Consider the following 25,875-nt stretch of genomic DNA (forward strand, 5'->3'; position numbering starts at 1 on the left):
AAGCGCTTACTATGTGCAAAGCACCGTTCTAAGCGCTGGGGGGATACAGAGTGATCAGATTGTCCCACGTGGGGCTCACTGTTTTAATCCCCATTTTACAGATGAGGTATCTGAGGCACGGAGAAGTTAAGTGACTTGCCCAAAGTCACACAGCTAGCGAGCGGCAGAGCCGGGAGTCAAACCCATGACCTCTGACTCCGAAGCCCAGGCTCTTTCCACTGAGCCACGCTGCTTCCCCATGAAGCAGTTTAAACTATTCTGGAAGCTGTAAGTGTTCTCTGCAATAGTTCGAGCTGTCACAGCCAAGTAGGATGTTGGACACCACAGTAGCATTCATAGACCTTTAATTTGCAGTTTGTTGGCCTGTTGTTCCTACTCTGTCTTGTGATTCGTGGAAGGTCATACTGTGTCCCGTGACCTTACAAAATCATCTCCCTCCTAGACTGTGAGCTGCATGTTAGACAGGGACTAGGTCCAGTCTAATTAACTTATATCTACCCCAGGTCTTCAAATAGTTCTTGACACAAAGAAAGTGCTTAGCAATTATTGCGATTTTTATTATTTTTATTCACCATCAGTAGCCCTAGACTCCAGAAATATCTAAGCACATTTGGCTTCCCAAAGAAATTCACAAAGATACTTCGACTCCTCAGTGACAGAAAGGTTGGTCAAGTCAGAGGGAGAATTCCCAGCTTGATGGTTTCCCTAACACTTTCAGGGTGAAGAAGGGCTGGATGGCAGGTCCAGGGCTGTCAAACCTATCATAGGTTGAAGTGCTTGAGGATACAATTAGGGATTTGCAGGTGGGAGTCACTTTAAACCCACTAGGAAATTTCCCACTCAAGAAGCTGTGAAACAAATTTTTTCAGAAAGTGGCTCATGAACTGCACTATGAAGATGACCACTCCCTAAAGGTACCCACCCAAGATTACATGCAAATGATGGAAAAATGCTTCACAGAATCAGCCAGCCATGATGGACTGATGAAGCATTTAAAGAAAACTGAAGTAATGCAGTCCCGCTCAGGGTTGCACCTGCAGAGTTTCCAGTACTCTACCAGGCTTGACTATGGGACGGAGAGTCAAGCAGAGGCCTATTCATTCCTAGCTTGGGCAGTGGCTAGCTAGTGGTAGGCAATCTGCTACAAGTCAAAATTCACCCGTGCCAGGCAGTAGCGGCACGGGAGAGAGTTGAAGGTGGAGACTCAAGTTTACTGCATGGAAGGAGGCAATGGTAAACCATTTCCATATTTTTACCAAGAAAACTCTATGTATCCACCACCAGAACGACTGCAAGTTGGAGATTGGGCATTCCATGTGTCCATGTGATGTGTCCATGGGGTCGCTATGGGTCAGATATGACTCTACGGCATAAGATAAGGCAAGAAGTAATGCATCAACCTGCACCATTGAAGCCATTTGCACAATCAAAAGTCCATTTCATCAACACTAACCCACTAATTGTAAGCTACCCATCTAGAGTGAAACTTCTTGAGGGAAGGGATGATGTCTCCTAGTCATATTATACTCTCTCAAGCACTTACCATGGTGGCCTGTACAAAATAGACTGGCAGATCTAAACAGTGACAGAATTCTGTTTTCTATATTTACCGATGAGGTAGTGACAAATAAAAAAAATAGAAAGTCAAGTCGAGAAGACCAGCACATTCCCTGGGAGGCTGACAAGCACAACATGAGAAGCAACACTGATATGGGTAGTGGTTAGGAAAGAGTCACTTAACCTCTTTATTTAAAGGTATTTGTTAAGTGATTATTGTGGGTCAAGCACTGTTTTAAGTTCTGGGGTAGATAAGATTCAAGTTAATCAGGCTGTATACAGTCCCTGGTCCCACCTGGGGATCCAGTTGAAGTAGGAGGGATAACAGGTTTTGAACCCCCATGTTGCAGTTGAGGACACTGAGGCACAGAGAAGTGAAATGACGTGCCCAAGGCCATACAGCAGGTATGTGTCAGAACTAGGATTAGAAACTAGGACCTCTCACTCCCAGACCTATTCTTTATCAGTTAGGCCAAGCTCTTTCCCTAGGCTCTGCTGTTTCCCTCCTCTTGTTCTTTTTGGCCCTGCTCGGTGCTCAGGAGAAGGGCAGGCAAGAGGCAACTGGCAGAGCCAGGATTAGTACCCAGATGAAATGGAATTAACAATGCCTCTCCTCAGTTGAGGGTGGCCTATCTGAAAGAGCATATACCTGGGAGCCAGAGGATCTAGGTTTTAATCCTGACCCGGTAACTTGTATGCTGTGTGGCCTCGGGAAAATTACTTAACTTCTCTGCATCTCAATTACCTCATCTGTAAAATAGAGATTAAATACTCTTCCCTCCAGTTTAGATTGTGAACCCCATGTGGGCCAGGGACTGTGTCCAACCTGATTATCTTGTTTCTATGCCAGTATTTAGTAACATGCCTGGCACATAGTAAGTGCTTAACAAGCACCATAATAAAGACACGGCATTAGGCTCTAGACCCAAGTAAAGATCTACAAATCTGTAGTACTGTAGTGGCATCCTACTGGGGCATGACAACTATATGTATATATAGATAATAATGTTGGTATTTGTTAAGCGCTTACTATGTGCAGAGCACTGTTCTAAGCACTGGGGTAGACACAGGGGAATCAGGTTGTCCCACGTGGGGCTCACAGTCTTAATCCCCATTTTACAGATGAGGTAACTGAGGCACAGACAAGTTAAATGACTTGCCCACAGTCACACAGCTGACAAGTGGCGGAGCCGGGATACATAAAAACATTCATTCATTCAATCTTATTTATTGAGTGCTTACTGTGTGCAAAGCACTGTACTAAGTGCTTACAAATATATGCATAAACATTTGCATAAAAACATATCAGAAACTTGGTCAGGATGAACTGTGGGCCTCACCCAGTAATAGCTGTACAATAAAATGCCGGAACAAAACATCCTTTGGAGAATTTCAAGGAAGGGACAGATTCTGTTTGTCCCAAATGGGTCAGTCAGTCATCTGCCTGAATGCAATGTGCTACACTATATAGTCTATAAAGGTTCGCATATTTGAGGAATTTTTAGATGCAATCATCCTTGCAATTTTTCTATGAAATAACCATGCGTTAGTCTACAACTTTTTCCTCACACTTCTCCTCTTCTCTGTATTTGGCAGTAACTAGTCTTTAGCAGGAACAATGGATGAGAATTGCATATGAAAACTTAAATTGCTAACTTGAAATAGCTATTTCCTGATAAAAGAATGATTTCATCTAATGCTAGAAGATTCATACTTTAATGCATAAATCAAGTGTATCAAAATCCTTTGACATGTATTCTCACTGTCCCTTTGCATTTGTTCCAGGAGAACCAGGGAGAGACCAAACCCTGCTGAATAGCAACGTGGAGCAAATAGCATCTTGGAAAACAGTCAAGTCAGTCAGTCAGTCAACTGTATGTATTGAGTCCTTCCTGTGTGCAGAGCACTGTATTAAGAACTTAGGAGAGTAAAATATAACAATAAATGGACATATTCTCTGTTAACAACAAGCTTAAAGTTAGAGGGAAGACAGACATTAATATAAATAAATTGCAGATATGTACATTAGAGGAGATGAGTGCGGGACTGAGGAGAATCACATCCTTTTATGTGGACATAGTCTCCCGGGAAGCCATTGGATACTTTCTCAGGCATGACCATCAGTACAGTGAATGAACTATCTTCATATCTGTGCTGGACATGGTGTTAGGTCCTCAGGATCTGGGCCCATCTTCCTGTACCTTGATCTCATCTATAATGCCACCGTCCTGTTGTACACAACCTAGCTCTGGCCTGGAATGCCCTCCCTCCTCAAATCCAACTGACAATTACTCTCCTCCACCTTAAAGTCTTATTGAAGGCACATCTCCTCCAAGAGGCTTTCTCTGATTAAGCCCTAATTTCCTTTTCTCCCTCTCCCTTCTGCATCAGCCTGACTTGCTCCCTTCAATTCACCCCGACTGCCAGTCTCACAGCATTCATTCATTCATTCAATCAACACTTACTGTGTGCAGAGCACTGTACTAAGCACTTGGGAGAGAGCAATACAACAATAAACAGACAAATGCCCTGCTCACAATAAGCTTACAGCTTAGAGAGGGGAGACAGACATCAATACAAATAAATAAAATTACAGATATCTACATAAGCGCTGTGGGGCTGGGACAGGGGAAGAACAAAGGGAGCATGTCAGAGTGACGCAGAAGGGAGTGGGAAATGAGGAAAGGTGGGGTTTAGTCTGGGAAGGTTTCTTGGAGGAGATGTGCCTTCAAAAAGGCTTTGATGTGGGAGAGAGTAATTGTTTGCCAGATTTGAGGAGGGAGGGTGTTCCAGGCCAGAGGCAGGACATGGGCGAGGGGTGGCAGTGAGACAGGCAAGATTGAGGCAGAGTGAGAAGGTTAGTGCTGGGGAGTGAAGTGTGTGGACTGGGTTGTAAAGTTGTAGAAGGAGAGAGGGGAGGGGAGGTAGGAGGGAGCAATGTGGCAGACTGCATTAAAGCCAATGGTGAAGAGTTTTTGTCTGATGTGAAGGTAGATGGGCAACCACTGGAGTTTTATGAGGAGCGGAGTGACATGTCCTGAATATTTCTGTAGAAAAACTACCCGGGTAGCAGAGTGAAATATGGGCTGAACTGGGGAGAAATGGGGTTATGAAAGGTCAGCAAGGAAGCTGATGCAGTAATACAGGTAGGTTAGGATGAGTGATTGTATTAACATGGTAATGGGGAACTCCGACACTACGGATCTTCGCCCCCACAGACCCCCAGCCACCAGCTTCCAGTCCACACCCCCACCCCCCCGCTCGGGCCCGGGGACATTGCGCTCCCCTTCTCGATCCTGGGGACATTGTGCTCCCCTTCTCGGCCCCAAGGACATTGTGTCCTCGGGGGAGATTGTGTCCCCCTGCTCCGGCCCGGGGACATTGTAATAATAATAATAATGTTGGTATTTGTTAAGCGCTTACTATGTGCAGAGCACTGTTCTAAGCGCTGGGGTAGACACAGGGGAATCAGGTTGTCCCACGTGGTGCTCACAGTCTTCATCCCCATTTTACAGATGAGGGAACTGAGGCCCAGAGAAGTGAAGTGACTTGCCCAAGGTCACACAGCAGACAAGTGGCAGAGCTGGGATTCAAACTCATGACCTCTGACTCCAAAGCCCGTGCTCTTTTCACTGAGCCACGCTGCTTCTCGTGCTCCCCAGCCGCTCCCCCACTCTGCCTGAGGCGGCCATTTTGGGAAGGCCTCACTCCCTCTTCCCTCTTGAGGTGATTCATCTCTCCCGCCCCGGCCCCGGGCGACGACATCCTTGTTCTCACCATGTTACCTTACCTTAGCCGCCGCCCACGGCCGCCACCCACCCCGGACAACCTCAGGGCCCCCCCGCCGCCACAGGGTTATTTGGTCATGAGCTCTGGGACTCTCTCGGCCGCTGGCCGCTTGACTTTGAGTCTGATCGGGTAGGGTCGGCTCGTCCCCCGACCCTGGTCATCGCCTACTTATTAACACTATTGTAGTGTGCCTTACTGTAACATGTTGCTATATTAGCGATCTCGCTTGTTATTGTTTATTGTCGTCAGACTTTGAATTTGATCAGGTCGCCCCTTAATCGAGTCTACCCCCCGACCCTGATCATCGCCCCTTTTATTAACACGACTATATTGTATCATACTGTATCATGTTGCTATATTAGCACTACTGTATTGTATCATACTGTATCATGTTGCTATATTACCGATTTCGTTTATTACTGTTTATTGTTGTCAGTGCTGCCACCCACCTCTCTGGCCTCGCCATGTCCCTCCTCCCCCTCTCCCCCCTCCCGCCCCTTCCTATCCTCCCCTTCCCCTTCCCCTCTCTCGCTCAGCTCTTTCCCGCTCTCTCCTCTGTCTCCTCCCCCCCTCCCCTCTCCGGCCCTAGAACCCCACTTTACCAGCGCTACCCCTCTTCCCCCTCCCCCTACTCTTCCCCCCACCAAACCCCCTCTTCACCCCCTCCCCCCTTCTCTCTTCCCCACCCATGCCCCATCCCAGTCCTCTTGTCTCACCGCCACCCCTCATCCCCCTCTCCCCGTCCAGGGCCCCGCCACCTCCTTCCCATCCAAACCCTCCCCTCCCCCCGCCCTTCCCCCCCTCCCCCCCTTGCACCCACAGCTACTTTCAAGTGTGGCCTCTGGAACCCCTGCTCTATTACAGGAAAGCTACCTTTCATCCATGACCTTTTACTTTCTCGCTCTCTCCTCCTCCTCGCCCTTTCGGAAACGTGGCTCTCTCCCGAAGACACGGTCTCCGCCGCCGCTCTCTCCGGCGGAGGCCTCTCCTTCTCCCACTCCCCCAGACTCACCGGTAAGGGAGGAGGCGTCATCTTCCTCCTCTCGCCCCGTTGCCGCTTCCGCACTATCCCTCCTCCCCCCTCCCTCTCCTTCCCCTCCTTCGAAGCCCATATCATTCGCCTCTACCACCCACTCCAGTTACTTGTCGCTGTCATCTACCGCCCTCCCGGTCCCACCTCCGACTTCTTCAACCACCTTGACCCTTTTCTCACCTTCCTTCTCTCCTTCTCTCTGCCCACTCTGATCCTTGGAGACTTCAACATCCATAGGGATGTACCCGACGACTCCTCCGCCGCCCGCCTGCTATCCCTCCTCGACTCTGCCGACCTCCTCCTCCACCATACCGCGCCCACTCACCGACTCGGTCACACCCTCGATCTCGTCATCTCCTACCGCTGCACTATCTCCTCCCTCACCAACTCTGAAATCCCTCTCTCTGACCATAACCTTCTCACCTGCCTCATCTCTCACACTCCCTCCCCCTGCAAATCTTCGCTACTGCCCCACAGAGACCTCCGCTCTCTCGATCCCATCCGTCTCTCCAATAGCATCTCTCCTCACCTTGCCGCCCTGTCCTCTCTTCCCACTCTCGACGATCAGGTCTCCGCTCTCAACTCCACCCTCTCTACTCATCTCGACTCTCTCGCCCCCCTTTCCCTCCGCCGCTCTCGCTCCACTCACCCACAGCCCTGGATCACCTCGTCCGTCCGCCTCCTACGCTCCTATGCTCGAGCTGCTGAGCGCTGCTGGCGAAAGTCCAAGCACCAAGCCGACCTCACACACTTCAAATTTATCCTTTCCTGCCTTAACTCTGCCCTCTCCTCCGCCAGGCAAAGCTTCTTCTCCTCCCTCATCGACACCCATGCCCATCACCCCCGCCGATTGTTCCGGACCTTTAACTCTCTCCTTAGGCCCCGTGTTCCTCCCCCTCCCCCATCTCTCACCCCCAATGATCTGGCCACCTATTTCCTCACGAAAATCAACACGATCAGGTCTGAGCTCCCCAAAGTCACCCCTCCGCCTCTCCCCTCCCCCCCACCAACCCCCTCCCCTACTTTCCCATCCTTCCCTGCAGTATCCTCCGAGGAGATCTCCTCCCTCCTCGCAAGTGCCACCCCCTCCACCTGCGCCTCGGACCCCATTCCCTCTCACCTTCTTAAAACCATCGCCCCTGCCCTCCTCCCTTCCTTAACTTCTATTTTTAACCACTCAATCTCCAAGGGCTCCTTCCCCTCTGCCTTCAAACATGCCCACGTCTCCCCCATCCTAAAAAAACCCGCTCTTGACCCCACTTCCCCCTCCAGTTATCATCCTATCTCCCTACTACCCTTCCTTTCCAAAATCCTAGAACGAGTCGTCTACAATCGATGCCTAGAATTCCTTAACTCCCATTCTCTCCTAGACCCCCTCCAATCTGGCTTCCGTCCCCTCCACTCTACCGAGACTTCTCTCTCTAAGGTCACCCATGACCTCCTTCTTGCCAAATCCAATGGCTCCTACTCCATTCTAATCCTCCTTGACCTCTCTGCTGCCTTTGACACTGTCGACCATCCCCTCCTCCTCCATACCTTATCTCACCTTGGCTTCACGGACTCTGTCCTCTCCCGGTTCTCCTCTTACCTCTCTGGCCGATCATTCTCGGTCTTCTTCGCTTGAGCCTCCTCCCCCTCCCATCCTTTAACTGTTGGAGTTCCTCAAGGGTCAGTTCTTGGCCCTCTTCTGTTCTCCATTTACACTCACTCCCTCGGTGAACTCATTCGCTCTCACGGCTTTGACTACCACCTCTACGCAGATGACACATCCAGATCTACATCTCCGCCCCTGTCCTCTCCCCCTCCCTTCAGGCTCGCATCTCATCCTGCCTCCAGGACGTCTCCACCTGGATGTCGGCCCGCCACCTAAAACTCAACATGAGCAAGACTGAGCTCCTCATCTTCCCTCCCAAACCCGGTCCTCTCCCAGACTTCTCTATCACCATGGATGGTACGACCATCCTTCCCGTCTCTCAGGCCCGCAATCTCGGTGTCATCCTTGACTCGTCCCTCTCGTTCACCCCACACATCCTATCCGTTACCGAGACCTGCCGGTTTCACCTCTACAATATCGCCAAGATCCGCCCTTTCCTCTCCACCCAGACGGCTACCTTACTATTACGGGCTCTTGTTATATCCCGGCTAGACTACTGTGTCAGCCTTCTCTCTGACCTCCCTTCCTCCTCTCTCGCCCCGCTCCGGTCTATTCTTCACTCCGCTGCCCGGCTCATCTTCCTGCAGAAACGATCTGGGCATGTCACTCCCCTTCTTAAACAACTCCAGTGGTTGCCTATTTACCTCCGCTCCAAACAAAAACTCCTCACTCTAGTCTTCAAGGCTCTCCATCACCTTGCCCCTTCCTACCTCTCCTCCCTTCTCTCTTTCTACCGCCCACCCCGCACGCTCCGCTCCTCTGCCGCCCACCTCCTCACCGTCCCTCGGTCTCGCCTATCCCGCCGTCGACCCCTGGGTCACGTCCTCCCGCGGTCCTGGAACGCCCTCCCTCCTCACCTCCGCCAAACTGATTCTCTTTCCCTCTTCAAAACCCTACTTAAAAATCACCTCCTCCAAGAGGCGTTCCCAGACTGAGCTCCTCTTCCCCCTCTACTCCCTCTGCCATCCCCCCTTTACCTCTCCGCAGCTAAAGCCTCATTTTCCCCTTTTCCCTCTGCTCCTCCACCTCTCCCTTCCCATCCCCACAGCACTGTACTCGTCCGCTCAACTGTATATATTTTCGTTACCCTATTTATTTTGTTAATGAATTGTACATAGCCTCGATTCTATTTAGTTGCCATTGTTTTTACGAGATGTTCTTCCCCTTGATGCTGTTTATTGCCATTGTTCTTGTCTGTTCCGTCTCCCCCGATTAGACTGTAAGCCCGTCAAACGGCAGGGACTGTCTCTATCTGTTGCCGACTTGTTCATCCCAAGCGCTTAGTACAGTGCTCTGCACATAGTAAGCGCTCAATAAATACTATTGAATGAATGAATGAATGTAGTGGAAAGGGCAGATTTCAGCAATGTTGTGAAGGTGGGACCGACAGGATTTAGTGATAGATTGAATATGGGGGTTGAATGAGAGAGAGGAGTCAAGGATAACACCAAAGTTATGCGCTTGTGAGACAGGAAGGGAGGTGGTGCCATCTACAATGATGGGAAAGTGATGGGAAGGACAGAGTTTGGGTGGGAAGATAAGGAACTCTGTTTTGGCCATGTTAAGTTTGAGGTGATGGGAGGATATCCAAGTAGAGATGTCTTGAAGGCAGGAGGAGATTCGAGATTGGAGACAGGGAAAGAGATCAGGGTTGGAGATGTAGATTTGGGTATCATCTGCATATAGGTGGTATTTGAAGCCATGGGAGCGAATGAGTTCTCCAAGGGTGTGGGTGTAGATGGAGAATAGAAGGGAATCCAGAACGGAACCTTTAGGGATTCCCACAGTTAGGGGGTAGGAGGCAGAGGAACAGCCCATGAAAGAGACTGAGAATGAACAGCCAGAGAGATAAGAGAACCAAGAGATGATGGAGTCAGTGAAGCCAAGGTTGGGTAACATTTCCTGGAGAAGGGGATGGTCCACAGTGTCAAAGGCAGCTGATAGAGGAGGATTAGAATGAAGTAGAGGTCATTGGATATGGCAAGAAGGAGATTATCGGTGATCTTTGAAAGGGTGGTTTCCTATGGAGTGAAGGGGAGGGAAGCCAGATTGGAGGGGGGCAAAGAAAGACCTGGAGGGGGAGGAATTTGAGAGAGAAGGTATAGACAACTTGCTCAAGGATTTTGGGTACATATCTGTAATTTATTTATTTATATTAATGTCTGTCTCCACCTCTAGACTGTAAGCCTGTTGTAAGCAGGGAATGTGTCAGTTTATTATTGTACTGAACTCACCCAAGCGTCTAGTACAGTGCCCTCCACACAGTGACCCTTCAGTAAATACGACTTAATGAGTGAATGAATGAGCCCAGCCCTAATATCACCCCAGGTCAATTCACAACCACCCTCTGCTTCAGTTTGTCACCTGAAAGATTGGGAAAAGTCAGAAGAGTTTTTCCTGCCTTGGGCAGCTGAGAGGTTGAGATGGCTGGTGCTCAACAGCAACACCAAAGTGCTGGCAGGGGAGGGCAGAAGGCTGAGGGCCTCATCCTTAACATCCAGGTCATGCCGTGTGATGAGAAATGTTTCCTCAGAAGATTTTTCCCTTTGAAAAAATACCAGAAACGGGTGGCTGCTTATTCCCTCGCAGTAACCTGAAATGGACACGGATAGGCTCTTCGGTAGACCACTGACGTTCTTCTAAGTGAAAGAGCCTCCTGTGCTCATCCACATAGTCCAGTGGTGGGAAAAGTAATATTCATTATGCTTTTCAAATTAATCCCGATTTCATGGAGGTCATGAAACGAGCCCGCCACAGAGGTGATGCTGACTACTCTGCCTTAATGCTGTTCAGTGACGTTCAGAATTAAACTCGATTAATGGTTACCTGATTTACAGAGAACATCACGATGGTGGACTAAGGAATGGCACCCAAGTCTCTGACCCAGATTATACTTTCATTAAAAGTTTTAATCAATGGTTAACTAGAGTGGTTAATGCACTTCTACGTCTGACATAATCTCCTCAAGGAGCAAAGCAATCAGCCGCTCACAAGGCACCCTCCGCTGCCAGAAGCCAAGATCTCTATCCGCCCTGGCACTAAAATGCTTTACCTAGAAAGCAAAGGAACATCAGGGATGATGGGTTTTTTGGGAAATCATTTTCTATTCATTTAGGAATCCCAAGGACAATTCAATGTGAGTGGCCATAAAACTCCTACTCTTTAACAACTCATTTTTGAGACTAGAGATAGGCATCCTCCTTAGAAAGAAAGGCAGAGGGATGAGGAAGGGAACTGAACATTTTCCACCTGATAACTCATTAATCCAATGAAGGAGAGACATGTCACCACACTCCAGGAAAAATCTCTGGCCTCAAACAAGGCTGTCCGTTAGAAAGCATTCTATAGGGCTGCTGTCTCTCTAACCCAATCCATTCCCTCCCTGGGGCATCACGTCTCAAGTAAGAAACCAACGGAAAGGCAGGTGAATCTGGGCTGATTGCCCTTTGCCCCCGAGATGCTAGTTTGGGGTCTTGCACAGTGCCTCGTTATTTGGAGTGGCAGGGGGACTCTACGGTGAGCCGATTAGGGTAGCACCGTCTCTGTGGGCCAGCAGATCTTTCTCAGTCATTATGTGAGCTAGAGACTTTTTAAAAAATCATCCAACTCATTGTCAGAGGCTTTTATGGAGACTCCCTGCCATACGCCAGCTAGTGTTGGCCCTGATGTATATCTGAATGCCCCAGCGGGTCTTTGTGAGGCTTTTCTCATTATAGAGTGGTTTCCTGGGGAAGCTCAGGGGTATATACCACATTTAAAACGTGTGCACACGCACACACTTACACACATATGTTGAGCTGTCTTCTGAGTTTGCAAATAATACTACAGATGGTGTGAGCAATGTTTTTTTCCACACGATGGGCCCAAAAAGATTGTCCTGTCCATAAGCACAGGATTATTCTTCTTAAATTGTGACCCCTTACTGGGACTGGGATCGCGTCCAATCTGACTGATTTCTAACTCCTCCAGCACTTAGCATAGTGCTCGGCATAAGGTAAGCACTTAATGAATGCTACATTATTGTATAATTTCTTCTTCGGGGATGATGCATTCTTTCAAGCAGGAACATTTAAAGTAGATTAGCTAAGGTAAGTGTTTCACTTAATGTATGACCCAAGGTACACCTCCTGTTATATGTGAGAGGAATCATAATGATGATGCTCTTTGCCTGAGAGATGCTTTAGATCAACCAACCAACTAAACTATCATTGGGATTTACTGAACACTTACTGTGTGCAGAGCACTGTGCTGAGGGAAAGTACAGTACAGCAGAGTTGGTCTTCCATTCTGCAGGGTTTAAAATATAAACTACTGAATCCTCAATCGAGGAGCTGTAGAAATGTAACTGTTCAATATTTATTGGAAACTATAAAATAAGAACCACTGTTTTTTCATTCTCTTTCATTTTAATCTTTCAGATTGGTCAGCCCACAAGTGAAACCCTCAAAAGTTGCCTGTGGCAACTATAAGTCCTGTCTTATAACCACACAGATCATATAAGCTGGTTTTCAAGAACAGTTTAGTTTCCTCTATTGGTCAGAGTGATAGTAGTGCTTGCTTTCTCACACACCGTGTTGAATCTAATGGAGTTATCACTGAGCATTCTCTAATGTAAATAGCTCCAATTCTTTAACATTTTCTATTAAACTGCATTAGATAGTTTCAACAACCGAGAAGAGTTGACCGTTTATGATGAAATGATCATTAGTTAGTGCTGAAGGCAAAATCGTAAACAATGTCTACTGTCTGTCTCAAAATAACAAATTCTCTTTATGTAGGTAAACGTTAATTGGTGATTCATCAGCCATGTCACCAAAAGGTGTAAATATATTAAGCTTCCAGATAAATATTAGTCTGAATACATAAAGAACTCGGGAAGACACAAGTTCAAAGCTTTGTTTGTCAATAAAATCTGGGACTTTTGAGAATTCAGTTCTATCATACACTATGTTCATGCCACGCACCATTCCACCTCTTCTTGAAAAAGACAATCCAGGTATCCAAAACAAAGTAGATGCCAGGTATGAGTTTTCAGGAATTTCACTTTCTGGGAATGTTTATGGAAGGTTTATGCAGCTGCAGCATTGCAGTAACTGAATACGTGATTCTATTTCCATCCTGAGGTGGCAGAGGGCAGATATTCATCTTCAGGGAACTCGATGGAAACAAGGAGGCTCTCAACCTTGTACCCAACAAACCCTGTTTTATGCCAACACATTCTTTCCCAGAGGCTTCTGTAGATTCATGCCAATGGAACTTAGCACTCAGTGGCTCATGGTTCACAGATCGGAAGGGACGGTCTCTAAGTTGCTTCTGAGGGGAATCATGGACATGAGAACCTATCTACCACCACTAAGGGCCTCTTTCCTTTCCTTTGCAGATGTTTTGTTTTTTTTTTTAATCTGAGGACAGTGGTCTTCTTCAGCTCTGCCTCTGGGCAAAAGGAGAGAGACCCCACATGGCCTAAGGCTCAGGCTCAAAAGCAGCAGGGCATAATGGATAGTGCCTGGAAGTCAGGAGGTTATAGGTTCTAACCCCAGCTCTGCCACCTGTCTGCTATGTCCCCTTGGGCAAGTCACTTCACTTCTCTCTGCTTCCGTTACCTCATCTGTAAAATGGGGATTGAGACTGTGAGCTCTATGTGGGACAGGCACGGTGTCCATCCCGATTTGCTTGTAACCACCCGAGCACTTAGTACAGTGCCTGGCACATAGTGAGCACTTAACAAATACCACAATTATTATTATTCGGCAGGTATTGACACAGTTCTTGCAATTGAATGTAGGAGCCTTCCCAAAGTCTGCTTTAACCAGACTCAACGTGATCACTAAGAACACAGCTCCTGTGCTAAGGGAAAAGTGACTGCATATGAATTGTAGTGAAACAGCAATGGCCAAGTGGAAAGAGAACAAGCCTGGGAGTTAGAGGACGTGGGTTCTAATCCCAGCTCTACCACTGCCTTCTATGTGACCTCAGACAGTCACTTCACTTCTCTGTGCTTCAGTTACCTCCTCTATAAAATGGTAATTAAATATCCATTTTCTCTTCCACTTGGGCTTTGAGCCCCATGTGGGTTAGAGATTGTGCCCAACCTGACTGCCTTGTATCTATCTCAGTGCTTAGTTCAGTGCTTGGCACATAGTAAGTGTTCCACAAACACCAAAATTCTTAGTGATGGTTCAATTATTCTTAACAGAATGAGGAGAGCAGCGTGGCTTAGTGGAAAGAGCCCGGGCTTATGAGTCGGATGCCGTGGGTTCTAATCCCTGCTCCGCCACATCAGCTGTGTGACTTTGGGCAAGTCATTTAACTTCTCTATTCCTCAGTTACCTCATCTGTAAAATGGGGATTAGGACGGTGAGCCCCACATGGGACAACCTGCTTACCGTGTATCTACCACAATGCTTAGAACAGTGCTGGGCACATAGTAAGTGCTTAGCAAATACCATTATTATTATGTAAACTACTTCAAATAATTTTAAACTTGCTGGAGGACACAAAAATTGCATTTTTCCCAGTTTTGTTTTGTGAAAATTTCAAGTAAAGAAGGGACCTTAAAACACAATTGACGTGGTAACACACTTAAATGGAAGGAGCTACAAATTCTAAAAAAATACATTTTTCAATGTCCATAAGCCCCATATTAGTTTATTTTGGCTAAGCAAAAACTATAGCCAGCTGGATTTATTCAAATCGTACAATCAATTAATCATAATAATCAAGTCTGCAGAGCTACAATAATAATAATGGTATTTGTTTAGCGCTTACTATGTGCAAAGCACTGTTCTAAGCGCTGGTGGAATACAAGGTGATCAGGTTGTCCCACGTGGGGCTCGATGTCTTAATCCTCATTTTACAGATGAGGTAACTGAGGCACCGGGAAGTAAAGTGACTTGCCCAAAGTCATATAGCTGACAACTGGCAGAGCCAGGATTAGAACCTATGACCTCTGATTCCCAAACCCGGGCTCTTTAACTGTATTTTTGTTAAGCACTTACTATGTGTCAGCTCTGTATGAAGCACTGGGGTAGATACAAGATAATCAGGGATAAACAGGTCCTACAGGAGGCTTCCCCTCTCAATGTCGCGTCTGGAGAGTTTCCAGTAATCTACCAGTCTTGATTATGGGAGGAAGAGTCAAGCAGAGGCCTGTCCATTCCATTCCTAGCTTGGCCAGTGGCTAGTGAGTGGAAGGCCATCTGCTACAAGGCAAAACTCACCTGTGCGGGTAGCAGCAGTATGGGAGAGTGTCGAGGGAGGAGACTCTAGTTTACTGTGAGAAAGGAAGCAATGGTAAATCACTTCCCTTATTTTTACCAAGAAAACTCCAAGGATACACTTCCAGAACGACTGCAGATGGAGATGGTGCCTTCTGGGAGAGATGTGTCCATGGCGTCGCTATGGGGCAGAGATGACTTGATGGCATGAAACAAGACAAGGCAAGACATATAGCTCACAGTCTGACTAGAGGAAGAATGGGAATTAAATCCTCATTTTGCAGATGAGCAGATTGAGACACACAGAGAAGTTAAGTGATTTGCCTAAAGTCACACTACTGACAAGTGGCAGAGGCAGGATTAGAACCCAGGTCCTCTGATTCCCAGCCCCATACTCTTTCTATTAGAACACACTGCTTCTCATAAGCACCGCACTAAGTGCTTGGGAGAGTATAATAAATTGAGTAGACATTATTTCTGCCCTCAAGGAGTTTGCAATCTAATGGGAGGAGCCTGTAATTTCTTGGGGAAAGACTGAAAGCTGTATCTCCAGAGTATATTCCTTTAATTTTTAATGTGTATGTAATCAGAGTTTATTTTCTCACTGTTCAACATATACTTCCTAAATCACAGACTGTCCACTCACACACTGTCCAAACAGCTAAATGAAAACATTTGAATGAAATATATGAACCTATAAATGAAGTTTTACTGATTTGATATTTTGTGCCTTGACAAAAGTGGAACAACATTGTAAACAAATATCTAACAACGCTGAAGGGACTGCAGAGGAGAGTATTCTGAAATCAGGTTGGTATGTTTCAGGAAGTAGTTTTGTCATTAGAAGCATGAGCACGTTCAAAAACGGGATATTCCAATCCTCAAGAATGACGGATAATTTAAATGAAACGAGGAGCTGGGTAAAGAGAGGAGACTGTAGTTCTTTGAGAATTTTGATTAGTGCATCGTGTTCATTTAATGAGAGATGTTGGGTAATGTAGTATAAAGCTTGCTATTGTGTTTATTTATTTTTAGTACTAACTTGTCTTGTAAAATGCTTGAAAATATTCACAATATAAGACCGCGTCTATGACTACACAAGTTATTGTAGAGCTAGTTAGCATTCATTTCCAACAATCTGCTGCATAATATTCTCTCTTTCTTTAGACAACCAACCAGTGAATATTTTTTTCTTAGTTCCTGACATTTGGAAACCATCTGCATACCAGGACAGTAATAATATTGATGATAATATCAAGTCAAAGGGCGTGATCTACTCTGGAGGGATATACAATATTCAGTTAGCCTGGGAAAGAGTTATGGATGGTGTTTGTTTTGATGAGCAGGGAAAAACCACAGAGATGTGCTGAGTATGTGTGTGTCTTTGTGTGTGTGTGCACATGCGTGAGACAGAGAAAGAAAGAGGAGAGAGAAAGAGAACAAGACACAGAGAGTGAGAGATTTAGCTGTCATTCATTTTGGATGATTAGTGGAAAGAATATGGGCTTAGGAGTCAGGGGTCGCAGGTTCTAATACCGCCTCTGCCACTTGTCATCTGTGTGATTTTGGGCAAGTCACTTAACTTCTCTGTGTCTCAGTTACCTCATCTGTAAAATGAAAATTAAGACTGAGAGCACCATGTGGGACAACCTGATTACCTTGTATCTACCCTATGCTTAAAATAGTGCTTGGCACATAGTAAGCGCTTAACAAATACCATAGTCATTATTATTATTATTATTATTAAGACTCCAACTCACATCTCTCCACAGTGGGAAATCAGTAGGGTTAAAACAGACAGAAGTTGTTGTCTTCCTGCTGAATGTGTCAAACTAATGCAACCAACCTCTAAGGCATTTCACGTGGGGGACAAGATCAACAGGAACTCTGAATACAACTGGCTTACCTGGGCGGTAAAAATCTCAGTGCCCTGGCAACTGCCTGCTTGTCAGTGAGTCAACGGTGTTCACTGAGCACTTACTCCGTGCATATCACTGTACTAAGTGCTTGGGAAAACACAATATAATAGAGGTTTTTAAATGGTATTTGTTAAGCATTTACTATATGTCAAACACTGTTCTATGCGCAGGGATAGACATAGATTAATCAGGTGGGACACAGTCCCTGTCCCACATGGACTCACATTCTAAATAGGAGGGAGTGGGCCTTAATCCTCATTTTACATTTGAGGAAACTGAGGCACAGAGACATTAAGTAACTTGCCCAAGGTCACATAGCAGGCAAATTACTGAGCTGGGTTTAGAACCCAGGTCCTCTGCCTGACTCCTAGCCCCAAGTTTCTCCCACTAGGCCTCGCTGCTTTGGGTTGGTAGACGTGACCTCTGTCCACAGAGAGGTTGCGGTCTATCGGCTCATCTGTGGTAGTATGCAGCACTATGCTACAGTCACTTTGGCCATTAATGGATTTTGCACATAAAATTCTCCCATGCATTTTGCAAAGTGCGGCATCTCTGTCTGCCTACTAGCTTGTTGCACCCACAACACTAATCAGTTCCATCCTGCAGGTCATCAGTATAGAAGTCACTGAAGCTGGGTCCAGAGAGAGACCCTTTTATATGAACGTCTGTTTCTCCCTCTGTGGGCAGGGAATGTGACTGTTCTATTGTTACACCGTAACCTCCCAAGTGCTTAATACAGTTTTCTGCACACAGTAAGAGCTCAATAAACATGACTGATTGATCGATTGAACCCAGAATCATAGCTCTCATCCAATACACATTTTCAATTTGTTACCAAATCCTGTTGGTTCAACCTTTAAAACAGTGGTAAAATCTGCCCTTTCCTCGCCATCCAAATTGCTAACATGTTAATCCAAGACTTATCCTGTCCAATCTTGATTACTGTATCAGCCTTCTTGCTGACCTCCCTGCCTCTCGTTTCTCTCCACTCCAGTTCGTACTCCACGGCGCTGCCTGGATCATTTTTCTACAAAAAAGTTCAGTTCATGTTTCCCTACACCTCAAGAACCTCCAGTGAGGATTGGGGGGTGAATAAAAGGATCAAATCAGGGTGGTGCAGAAGGGAGTGGGAGAAAAATAAATGAAGGCTTAGTCAGAGAAGGCCATACCTAGCTTACAAGCTTGTGAAACAGGAAAAATGGAGTGCTGTCTACAGTGACAGCAAAGTCAGGGGGAGGACTGGGTTTGTATGGGAAGTTATGAAGTTCTGTTTTATACATGTTAAGTTTGAGGCATTGTCACTTCTGAGTGGAGGTGAAATGTGAATTTTATAGATCATTTCTTAGGCAGGGGACTAGGGAGTCTGAAATGATTTCCCAAACCCTGTCCTCTCCCCGACTTTCCCATCACTGTGGACGGCACTACCATCCCTCCCGCCTCACAAGCCCGCAACCTTGGTGTCATCCTTGACTCTGCTCTCTCATTCCTCACCCCACACATCCAATCCGTCACCAAAACCTACCGGTCTCACCTTCACAACATTGCTAAGATCTGCCCTTTCCTCTGCATCCAAACTGCTATCTTGCTGGTAAAATCTCTCAAAATATACCAACTGGATTATTGCATCAGCCTCCTTTCTGATCTCCCATCCTCCTGTCTCTCCCCGCTTCAGTCTATATTTCATTCCACTGCCCAGATTATCTTTCTGCAGAAACACTCTGGGCATGTCACTCCCCTCCTCAAAAATCTCCAGTGGTTGCCTATCAACCTTTGCATGAAGCAAAAACTCCTCACTGTTGGCTTCCCAACTCTCCATCCCCTTGCAGCCTCCTACCTCACCTCTCTTCTCTACTTCTACAGCCCACCCTGCACACTCTGCTCCTCTGCCACTAACCTCACTGGACCTTGTTCTTGCCTGTCCCGCCGTCGAAACCTGGCCCACATCCTACCTCTGACCTGGAACGCTCTCCCTCCTCACATATGCCAAACTAACTCTCTTTCCCTCTTCAAAGGCCTATTGAGAGCTCACCTCCACCAAGAGGCCTTCCTAGACTGAGCCTCCCTTTCCTTCTGCTCCTCCTCCCCTCCCCATTGCCCCTACTCCCTCCCTCTGCTCTAGCCCCTTCCCCTCCCCACAGCACTTATGAATATTTGTTCATATTTATCACTCTATTTTATTAATGATATGTATTTAGCTATGATTCTATTTATCTATTTTGATGGTACTGTTGCCTGTCTACTTGTTTTGTTTTGTTGTCTGTCTCCCCCTTTTAGACTGTGAGCCCGTTGTTGGGTAGGGCTTGTCTCTATCTGTTGTCAAATTGTACTTTCCAAGTGCTTAGTACAGTGTTCTGCACACAGTAAGCTCTCAATAAATGACTGACAATGAATGAAGGAATGATTTGTTGTTGAGAGTGAATCTGACCTGAAGTTTCATGAATAACCAACCCATCACACCTACTTTCAGTTGAATTCTATTCATCCAGAATGCTAAAAGTCAAATGGTGGTTGAAATTGTGGCTAGAAGGACAGCAAGCTGATCTGGAAAGAGAGATTCTAAATTCTGATTCACCCCACAAACCTGGCTGTATTCTTTGTGGGAAGGGTGCATGTCTACCAACTCTACTGTATTGTACTCTTTGTAATAATAATTATAATAATAATAGTAATAATTATGGTATTTTTTAAGGACTTCCTATGTGCCAGGCACTGTACTAAGTGCTGGGGTGGTTACAAGCAATTTGGATTAGACACGGCTCTTGTCCCAAGTGGGGCTCATAGTCTCAATCCTCGTTTTACAGATGAGGTACCTGAGGCACAAAAAAGTGAAGTGACTTGCCCAAGGTCACACAGGAGACAAGAGTGGAGCCATTATTAGAACCCATGACCTTCTTTTTCCTGGGCCCATGCTCTATCCACTACGCCATGCTATAATACTGTACTGTACTAATATAGTGTTCTGCACATAGTAAGCGCTCAATTTTTTTTTATGGCATTTGTGACATGCATACTGTGTTCCAGGCACTATTCTGGCACAGAACATAGTATAAAGGCACTAGTGTAGATACAACCTAATCAGGTTGGACACAGTCCACGTCCCTTGTGGTGCTCACAGTCCTAATCCCCATTTTACAGATGAGGTACCTGAGGCACAGAGAAGTGAAATGACCTGCCCAAGGTCACACAGCAGACAAGTTGGGGAGCTGGGATTAGAACCCAGGTATTTCTGACTCGCAGTCCAGTGCTGTAGCTACTAGGCTTGCTGCTTCTCCACTGATTTGATTGGTTGATGCAAGGCACATGATCCTTTGAGCAAGTCACTTAACTTCTCTGTGCCTCAGTTATCTCATCGGTAAAACATGGGGATTATGACTGTGAGCCCCACATGGGACAACCTGATTACCTTGTATCTACTCCAGGGTTTAGAACAGAACATAGTAAGCACTTAACAAATACCATCATTATTATTATTATTACTATCATCCTTGATTCTCAAGTTCCTCACAATTCAGTAAGGGTGAAATAAACATTGTTTACAAATATTGTGAACAGGGGGATATAACAGAAATTTAAGTATGGCAGGATGAAATAGCTGAAGAATAGAATATTCAAATAAATAGTAATATAACTAACTTAGACTGTGAGTCCCAGGTGGGACATGAACTGTGTACATGTCGATGATCTTAGTATAATAAGCACTTACTCTATGCAGAGCACTGTATTAAATGCAAAAAGGCAAAAGTGAAAACAGTCCCAAGGGCAGAAAATATCAAATATGACAGTATACAAGGGGCATGAGACTGTGGATATCACATTGGCTTTTTCAGTCACTCATGAATCCATAGGCAAAATTCACCATCTATGTGTCTCAATAATAATAAAAATAATAATTATGGTACTTGTTATTTACTATGTATCAAGTACTGTTCTAAGTGCTGGGGTCCATACAAGTTAATGAGGTTGGACATAGTCCCTGTCCCACATGGGGCTCACTCTTAATCCTCACTTTACAGATGAGGTAACTGAGGCCCAGAGAAGTTAAGTGACTTACCCAAGGTCACACAGAAGACATGTGATGGAGCCAGGATTAGAACCCAGGTTCTTTGACTCCCAGTCCCCTGCTCTATCCACTAAGCCAAGCTCTTTGAGAACAAAGGGCAGCCACAAATATATAGCAACTAGTGAGGACAGAACAAAGAACTAGCTAAGTGCTTGAGAGGGTTCATACACTCAAAGCAAGACACACATTCCCTGCCCTCTGTGAGTTTGCAATCTAATGATAGTCACATATTTCTTCCAAGCATCCCAGTGTTGCTGAGACCAAGTCTGTCTTGGGTGGATGGGCCATAGTAGTGCTTCAGGAATGATGTAGCTCCAACTCTTCTGTTCCTATGAGTTTGAAGGATATATCAACTGGAAATTTAGTTTGTAGTAAAATCACTCTCAGTGTAGCTGTAATATCTCTGTAGACTTTAGGCTCCTTGTGGACAGCAATTTGTCTACCAACTCTTTTCCCTCCTTTCCCTCTGCTCCTCCCCCTCTCCCTTCCCCTCCCCTCAGCACTGTGCTCGTCCGCTCAATTGTATATATTCTTATTACCCTATTTATTTTGTTAATGAGATGTACATCACCTTGATTCCATTTATTGCTATTGTTTTAATGAGATGTACATCCCCCTGATTCTATTTATTGCTATTGTTTTTGTCTGTCTCCCCTGATTAGACTGTAAGCCCATCAATGGGCAGGGACTGTCTCTATCTGTTGCCCATTTGTACATTCCAAGCACTTAGAACAGTGCTCTGCACATAGTAAGCGCTCAATAAATACTACTGAATGAATGAACTCTAACATTGTACTCTCCCAAAGTCTTAGTACAGTACTCTGTACACAGTAAATGCTCAATAATTGCCATTGATTGACTGATTGTAGCTGTGACCAAGGAATTGCTTTTGCCTGCATGTCATCCCTTTTCTAAGCATAAGTTTCCAGCCCTGAACTATCTGAATCATCAGAAGTGGTCTCCAGTCATCCACTTTGTCAACCATATTGGTTTAATAGCTTTCTTTTTCTCCTGGGCTCTTCCCTAGCCTCTCTTCAAAGGTTTCTTCGGGACAGCTAATGAAGGGCACTATATAAACATGACAGACTATAGTAATAACATTAAGATTTAAAACTAACCTTACAGAAATTGGAAAGATCCTTCTGAAGAGAGGTAAGTGCTGGTCCCACCCTTTACTGATTGTAAATTATTAAACTGAGGAAGAATATAACCCTTCAGTTCCATTAATCGCTTCCTCGCCATAAGACTTCAGACCTATTTTTATTTGAACATGGTCATAAAGTAAAACCATGGTTCCAGGGTGTCTCTCTTTAGTTCCTCAAGAGAATGCATTGAGTGCCTCCTCTCTTCCTCTTATTCTGGAACCATTTGCCACACGAGGCTCCCACAAACCTGAAATTGATTATTACATATGATATCACTGTTAGTGGAAAATAAATGTAATAAAGCCAATCAATCATTTATTGAGTGCTTAGTATGTGCAAAGCACTGTACCAAGCCCTTGGGACAGTACAATACAAGAGAGATGGTAGATACAATCCCTGCCCACAAGGAGTTTACGGCCTACGGTTTTTATTAAACACCTACTGAAAGCTAGGCACAGTACTAAGCACTTGGTGGGGGCGATGGGGAGACAACAGTAGCAAGGCACATGTTCCTTCCCTCAAGGAGCTTACAATTTACTGGGAGAGACAAATACTTACAGATAAAGTAGGATGAACAACAAGGTTAAAACAAGAAGCAATTCAATCACACCAGGATAAAAGCACACATATAGACAAAAGTGCACATCCTTTTCATTGTTCTCACATTACATCTGGAATGATAAAATCAGGAATATTGTACATATGGAATTAAGTCAAATTTCTCATTCTCAATGCATCTCACTGATCCAGCACCAATGAAAATGACTTCAGTTGAAATTTAGGCCATTCTAGAGAAAACCTGGCTCTAGCTTTACTGGGTGTTTTTTCTGGGGTGTGATGATTGAAAATTCTAAAGGGGCCATGGATAATTTAATACTGTGGGGCATTTGGTGGATAATGATTATATTCTTCCTTTGGGAACTTGGTCAGATCCTGGGCCACAACCTAAAAAACACTCCCTTCTAGTTACAGATCAACTTAATTTGGAAAATAAAGGTTGACTTGGGCTAAATTTATTCCTTTATCCATTCAAGTGAAAGTCAGAGAAATTATATTTAAATCTGGGCAGTGAACTATTTTCCTGAATGGGCTGTACTTAACAACATTCAGTGTTAATGAAAGCATATGTGTCTGTGTGTGTGTGTGGGTTTCCATTCACAATTCTGTTCAGGGCTAATTTAATTAATATTTATCAACTGTTAAAAATTTGGAAACTATGCTACTTTAATTTTAGGAACAAAATTAGTTTTGTGAGTAGTTCATTCCCTATACCCATCAATGAAATTACAGTAATTGTTGAAAATGAGAGAGCATCCCAACCATTAAAACAATTAATTTTATTCAATTTATTTATTTATTCATTGTTTAATTGCCAGAGATCCCATCCTAAACAGACCAGTAACCCAAATGATGGCATTGGATGTGCATATTTACCCCTGTATGCACCTAACTACCCAAGGTACATCTTAACCCTTTTGAAGGCCGGCAGGCTTGGGGCAAGCCCCTGGACATCTCCCCAGCTGAGATTTCAGGATTATGATAGCAGTTCTTTAGACTTTCCACGTCTAGCTCAATCAGGATCATTCCAGCCAGTCTAGACATCATACAGTTATTTCTCTATGAATACCTTTTGGGAGAAGTTATTTGATACAAAAGCATAGGAAAAGAGGAGATAGGTTTATCTAAAGTTTTTTTTTTTTGGGTACACAGCACTTGATGAATCATAACAGAATATTTCCGAAGTACTTCTATATCATGGGAGAGGATCAATAATATTTCAGCTGACTCTGAAAACTAATGAACTGCATCTCTAAAGCCCATGTGAAAACAATGGATTTGGGAAGCAATCCTTTATATAAAAGAAGTTGGGTGAGTAGAAGTGGTGTGAGTTTTGTTTTTCTGTTAGAATCAAGGAGATTCTTTGGTGAGAATTTTCACAGTTTAACCCTAGTCATTTACTTGTCTCTAGATGATCCTATAACTCACTCAATCAATGAATAATATTAATTGAGCACTTACTTTATTCAGAGCACTATACCAAGCATTTTGGAGAAGACACTAGAATTAGGAGGTATGATCCCTAGCCTCAAGAAGTTTATAATCTAATTTCCAATTATGTAAATCAATTAATGATAAGGTGAAGTAACTGTGCATTAAGATAGGTGCGTAAGTGCTTTGGGGAATTGTGAGTATTTAAGTGCTGAGGTTTGTAGAGGAAGATCTGATTTCCAAAGTGTTTTGAAAGTGGGGAGAGAAATGGTCTGCCGGATTTGAACTTGGTGGGAGTTCTAGGCCAAAGGAACAGGGGAAAGGGATGATCAAGAGAGACTGGAGGCAGGAGAGTTGAGAATGAGGTAGAGTGAGTAGGTAACCTGAAAGGAATGGAGAGGGTGAACTGAGGGTAGTTCAGTACCCTCACTGATAAGTAGGAGAGAGCCGCTAATTGAATGGCCTTAGTTTTTTGTAAATGGCTTGTGGCATATTATCATCTATTTTATTAAGGAGTTTAGCATGATGATGATCATCATTTATTGAGTATTTATTGAACACCTATTGGTTGCAGACAATCCATAACGTATCTGCCAGTGCAGAGTGACGTACTGAGCACCTAATGGGCCCTGTGAATACCTAGCATGTGCAGAGCAATTAGGAACATAGAATAGAAGGAAACCTGCCCTTAAGGTGCTTGCGTTCTTTCCGGAAGGTAAATTGAGTTGTCTTTTCACAGGCTTCTGTCTCCCTGAGAACTGGAAATTCGCAACATTCTATTTTGACAAATGGCCTCTTCTCTTGTTTTCCCTTTAGAGGAATCTCTGAGAGGTTCTGCGACCTCCCCGGATCCAATTCAAGAACAAGTCCTGCTGCGGGGCAAGAATTCTAGTGTTAAGTCTGTTCTGATGCTTAACCATGTGGATGGGGGACTGGTCTAGCAGAAGGGACACACACCTGGGAACTAGAAGACTTGGGTTCTAACTCTCCACTCTGCCACTTGTCTACTCTGTAACACTGGCCAAGTTACTTAATATCTCTGAACTTTATGTCCCTCTTCTGTAAAATGGTAATTCACTACCTGTTCTCCCTCCTACTTAAACTGTGAGCCCAGTGAGGAAGAGGGACTGTGTCTGACCTGATGATCTTGTATCTACACCCGTGCTTGGCACATAATAAGCACTTAACAAATGTCACAACTAAAGCACTTAACAAATGTCACAATTATTATACCATGGGAACATTTTACACTATGGCTTGTCTTCATTCTCCTACCCAATAAGCAGTTGGAACAAGATTGCAATTTGATTTCTTTGGAAAGAAAAGACCTGCTACCCCCACCAAAACACTAAAGGTATTTTAAAGGGTTTTCTGGCCAAAAGGTACCCAAGGTCATAGAGAAAATTTATTCTAATCAGTGTAAACAGTGCTCACAGCAGGAGAAACACTTAGCAGTCTATTCATCTCTCTTTCTGCTTGCATTACAAACACATATTAAGCTGACACCACAGG

The 25,875-nt window shown here is 45.0% G+C and overlaps 1 protein-coding gene and 1 non-coding gene across 2 annotated transcripts in view; one reads left to right on the forward strand and one right to left on the reverse strand.

The window, feature by feature from the left end:
• NRG3 (neuregulin 3) overlaps nucleotides 1–25,875 on the reverse strand; it is a 946,219-nt gene that overhangs the window by 626,429 nt on the left and 293,915 nt on the right. The window lies entirely within an intron of this gene.
• On the forward strand, nucleotides 15,106–15,243 carry LOC114810716. Its single transcript, XR_003758411.1, has one exon. It is a non-coding gene; the product is annotated as a small nucleolar RNA SNORA7 (small nucleolar RNA).

Source organism: Ornithorhynchus anatinus, chromosome 3, assembly GCF_004115215.2.
Source record: "Ornithorhynchus anatinus isolate Pmale09 chromosome 3, mOrnAna1.pri.v4, whole genome shotgun sequence".
Classification (NCBI taxonomy): Eukaryota; Metazoa; Chordata; class Mammalia; order Monotremata; family Ornithorhynchidae; genus Ornithorhynchus; species Ornithorhynchus anatinus.